Here is a 5,869-nt window from a genome sequence, read left to right as displayed (position 1 = left end):
TCTAGGATGAGTTTGAGAGAGCAAAGGTAGAGGAATTCGTGAATCTAAAATAAGAAGGGATGATAGTGAAAGAGTATAGTCTGAAGTTCATCCAGTTGTCCTGATATGCTCTAGAGATAATCCCAGTTATGAGATCAAAGATGAGAAAGTTTGTCTCCAGCTTGGGAAAATATGTGAAGAAGGAGAGTAAAACGTCATTGCTTATTTCTGACATGGATATTTTTAGGTTGATAGTGTATACACAACTGGTAGAGGATAATAAGAGAAAAGACAAGGAGGAGCACTTGAGTAAGAAGGCAAAGTCAGTTGAGCATGAAAATGAACAGAGGCAGGGCAAGGGCAACAAATTCTTCTTTCAGAAGAGTTCTTCCAACTATTCTCCATCTATGGCAAGTTCACCTACGTCGCATAGCAGGTATGATTAGCAGGGATAGAGTCACTAGAATTCTAAGGCCCAGGGTTCTCAATCCCAAGCTAGTGTGTCTTAGGGTTCAAAGGGAAATGCACCTTGTGACAAATGCGGTAAGCTCTACTTAGGAGAGTGTAGAGAGGGGAAAAATGTTTTTCACAAATGCATTTAGGTGGGCTATTTTTAGAGGGAGTGTCTGACATAAGGAAATAGAGTCCATTCTTCTACCACAGCACCACCGATTAGAGGTAATCAGAGGGGTACTACTTCAGGTACAGGCGGAGGTACAAATAGTCTATATTCCATGGGTAGTCGCTAAGATCAAGAGAACTTCCTAGACATTATGATGGGTATGATTCGATTCTTCTCTTTCGATTGTTATTCTTTGCTTGACCTGGATGCCATATTATCATTTGTGACGCCTTCTGTGGCTAATAAGTTTGATAGAGTCCCTGAGTGTCTTCTTGAGACTTTTAGTGTGTCTAACCCTATTGGTGAATATATCTTTTCTGAGAGGGTCTATAGAGATTGTACTATATCAATCTATCACAAGGATACTGTGGCTGACTTAGTTGAGTTGGACATGGTTGATTTTGATATGATTCTTGGCATGGACTGGCTTTATGCCTGTTATGCCTCTGTTGATTGTAGGAATTAGATTGTTAAGTTCCAATTCCTAAATGAACCTATCTTAGAATGGAAGGGTAGTCTTGTTGTGCCTAAGGCTAAATCTATTTCCTACCTTAGGGACAAAAAGCTAATCTAGGAAGGATGTATTTATCACATCGTGCGAGTCATAAATGATAGTGTAGAGTCTCCATCCCTTGAGTCTATCTAGATTGTTAATGAGTTTCCTGAGGATCTACCTAGAGTCCTTCCTGATGGAGAGATTGACTTTGGTATTTATGTCATTCATGATACCCAAACTATCTCTATTCCTCCATATAGAACTGCTCTCACTGAGTTGAAAGAGTTGAAAGAAGAGTTGAAAGATCTCTTAGATAAGGGATTTATTAGACCGAGTGTCTCACCTTGGGGTGCTCCTGTCCTATTTGTGCAAAAGAAAGATGGGTCATTGAGAATGTTCATTGACTATCGTTAACTAAACACGGTCACTATAAAGAACAAATATCCCCTTCCTAGGATAGATGATTTGTTTGACCAGCTTTAGGGTGCCACTTGCTTCTCAAAGATAGAACTCTGATTAGGCTACCACCAGTTGAAAGTGAGAGAGTGTGACATCCCAAAGATCGCTTTTCGAACCTAATATAGTCACTTAGAGTTTCTTGTTATGTCTTTTGGTTTGACTAACACTCCTGCAACATTTATAGACTTGATGAATCAAGTGTTCAAATAGTACTTGGAAATGTTTGTAATTGTGTTCATTGATGACATACTGGTCTACTCCAGAAATGAGGAGGAGCATGCCAATCATTTCAGAATTATTCTTCAGACTCTCAAAGATAGGAAGTTGTATGCTAAGTTTTCAAAGTGTGAATTTTGTCTTGATTCTGTCTCATTCTTAGGTAATGTTGTATCCGGAGAGGGTATACAAGTTGATTCGCAAAAGATTGAAGCAGTAAAGAACTAGCCCAAGCCTAGTTCCCCAATTGACATAAAAAGTTTTTTGGGTTTGGCTGCCTACTACCAGAAGTTTGTTGAAGGCTTTTCATCTATATCATCTCCATTGACTAAGCTGACTTAGAAGAAGGTTAAGTTCCAATGGTCAGAAGCTTGCAAGAAAAGTTTTCAAGAGCTGAAAATGAGGTTGACTACTGCTATAGTTTTATCCTTATCCGACGGGACAGATGGATTTGTTATCTCTTATGATGAGTCCAGAGTTGGATTAGGTTGTGTATTAATACAGAAAGGTTAGGTTATTGTCTATGCTTCCAAGCAATTTAAAATTCATGAGAGAAACTACCCGACTCATGACCTTGAGTTGGCAGCCGTAGTATTCATTCTCAAGATTTGGCATCATTATCTATATGGCATGTATGTTGACGTGTTCATAGACCACAAGGGCCTATAATATGTGTTTACTAACTGAACCTGAGGCAGAGGAGATGGCTTGAGCTGCTCAAGGGCTATGATGTGAGCATTTTCTACCACCCAGGTAAAGCTAATATTGTTGTTGATGCTCTTAGCAGGTTATTTATGGGGAGCACTGCCCATGTGGAAGAGGGAATAAGAGAGTTGGCTAAAGATCTACATAGGCTTACACGTTTGGGAGTTCAACTTATTGATACTAGTGATGGTGGTACCACTGTTCGGAATGGGGAGGAATCATCTTTAGTTGCAGAGGTAAAAGAAAAGCAAGATCAAAATCCTATTCTCCTCCAATTGAAAGATGATAGTCACAAGCAGAAGGTAATGGATTTTTCTAAAGGGGGAGATGAAGTGTTGAGGTATCAAGGGCGATTGTGTGTTCCAAGTGTTGATGGAATTCAAGAAAGAATTATGGTAGAGGCCCATAGCTCCAGGTATTCCATCCATCCAGGTTCTACAAAGATGTACCATGATTTAAGAGAAGTATATTGGTGGAGTTGAATGAAGTGATATATAACAGAGTTTGTGTCCAAGTGCCTGAACTGCCAACAAGTCAAAGTTGAGCACTAAAGGCCTTGTGGACTGGCTTAGGACATTGAGATTCCAGAATTGAAGTGAGAGATGATAAATATGGACTTCATTAAAGGTTTACCACGATTCCACAAAAATCATGACTCTATTTTGGTGATTATGGATAGGATGACCAAATCAGCCCATTTCTTACCTGTTAAGACTATGAACAATGCAAGGGACTATGCCAGGTTATACCTTCAAGAAATTGTCAAACTTCGTGGGGTTCCTTTGTCAATCATCTCGAATAGAGAAGCTCAATTAACTGTTCAGTTCTAGAAGTCATTCCAGAAAGGTGTTTTCACAATGCGACCTAGGTCCTAGTCATAACACGGTGATTAGGATGCGAGTGACCCAAACCATAAGCCATCTTACCATCCATCTCATACATAAGGTAAGGAACAACATAAATATGATCGAAAGTAATCATTAAGTGGGGAATGTTACTAAGGAAAACAACTCTATAAATGTCCAATCTGGACTACACCAATGAATATCGTCTAAACATGCCTCTAGTCTAGTCTTTGACGAGGTTTAGGACAAGCTCCTAGCTCACCCTAACAATAGAAGAAAGTGTAATCAATAGTAACATGAATAAAAATCTTATCCTCGGTAGAATGAGGACTCATCAACTTCTTTGAAATCTAAAGCAAATCTCTAGCCATGAGTGGGGTAATTGTGAGTATCGTTCGACCCTATATTATGAGATAATGTATGCAAAATATGCGTTAGTATGTTTGAATGTACTAAGTATGTGAGGTATGAACGAACAAATAAAGAATGTAATCAATATGCCATAAGATGCATAACCAATCATAATGAATCATGAGTATTGTTTTAAAGCAACCTTAAATATATGGAACTCATGGTCAATGCATATCATAAGAACTTCAACTTCCAACTCATAACTTGACATCTCATAGCTTTAACTTGAACTTGTATGGGATAGGACCTTTAGATAAGAACTAAGACCATGCGAGCTATTACATGGAATCTGATGACTCCTGCGTCAAGACAGGCCGATGACTCCAGCATCGAAATAGGGGAGGCTACCATGTCAGGGTATACTCTAAAGGTATTCAACTCAACTCATCTGAGCTATGTGGATCCACTATCTATTCCATGAAGGCAACCTACATGGGAAACATAGTTTGGGATTTAGGTTGCTACTAGGATTTCCTTGGATAACCAACTACGTTATCCGACTGAACCCCACCTTAAAGTCCTCTCAGTGCTTAGTCAATATCCCAACAAAAACTCATAAACATGATCATAACATAGTAGGGAAAGATAGTAACTGCCTATTAATCTATCTTTAAACTATATTAGGAATAACTCATCTATTTAGTGGTACATAAGAATCTATAACTCCGATGAAAATTGTCCTTATCACTATATTTAAACTTCTTTTGATCTTAACTATGATCATCATCATAACTTTAACTTTAGAATCATAAATCTCAACTTTAACTCATATAAAACTTCATTGAAAATTATTTAACTCATGATCAACTCATAAACTCATCTTAACTTCATAATCATAGCTTGAAAATATAGCTTTATGCATGGGGATCTATATTTCAACTTGAAAGCATGCAATTCATATGAGAACATGCATATAAAGATCATTGATAACATTTAAAAATGAAATCAAATCAGCCTAATGCAATTCATCAAAACTAAGGTTCACAATCAATTAAAAATTGAATGAAAACTTGAGAAATCTTTGGGACTTCATGGGTGAAAAAGAGTCCATGAATGAATCTCCACATATCTTGCTTGAATTCACTAAGAATTGAAGGAGAAACCTTGTAGAAATCTGGAAACCCTAGCTTTAGCTTGAACAGGAAACCTTGAGACACTTTGTTCTTGCCTTAGAAAATTTTGAGAGAATGAATTGAATAGGAGGGTAATTTGAAGAATAGAATATTTATAGACTTTGAATTTAGACATAAAAGTGTCTAGGTTCATTGAACCAAACTTTGAAAAATACACAATTGCCCTTCATTTAATCCAGGATTTTGAACCTATGAATGAGTTCCTACGGGTCGTCGAAGGGATGACAAGTCATCTAGCAGGTCTAAGAAAAGTACCAAAAATCAAGTCTTTGAAGTTTTGGAATGACTCTTGTTTACAACCTGTCATAAAGAAAATGAATCGTTCTTTTGGCTCATCCCGCAAGTCCCAAAAACTTGCAAATTTCAAATCTCTGAAGTTTTGTGATGGGTGGTTCTTATGATCCGTCATAAATTCTATGAGCCGTTTTGTCAAGTCGTAGACTTGACCTTGAGGAATTCCTTGAATGAGGCCTCAAAAGATATCCTACGGAAACTTTCTATGGGTCATCTACTGGAGAACGGATCGTAATAGTGAGTCGTTGGACCTTCCTTTAAGATGGGTCCCAACTAACCATAACGTCTCCCTCCAAGACTCATTTCTACGGGCTGTGTAAACTTCCACGACTCGTAGAGACAATCGTGAACTTGGGCCCAGTTCAACATTTGAGAATTTTTCTCCTTGGTTCCAACTTATTGACTTACGGGGTCTTACAATATCGCCCCCTTAGAAACATCCATCCTTTAATGAGATTAACTTATCATAGTAAGGACACGGAAAGAGGACTAGTAAGCCAACATGATTATGATGACAACTTAAAATGCATGGAACATAAAATCTTCAACTTAACATAAAATTATAACTTTGAAATTAACTTTTTCATGAACATGCACGCATATGAATGACATAGGAGGAATTGAATATGTAAGAGTTCAACTAGCTTAAATAAGAACAACTTACTACTTTAGGCTTGAATAGGGGGAAAAAGGTACGGATATCATTTCA

This window comes from Solanum dulcamara, chromosome 2 (genome assembly GCF_947179165.1).
Source record: "Solanum dulcamara chromosome 2, daSolDulc1.2, whole genome shotgun sequence".
NCBI classification, from domain to species: Eukaryota; Viridiplantae; Streptophyta; class Magnoliopsida; order Solanales; family Solanaceae; genus Solanum; species Solanum dulcamara.
The sequence above is the reverse complement of the archived record's forward strand: the minus strand, read 5'-3'. Positions refer to the sequence as shown.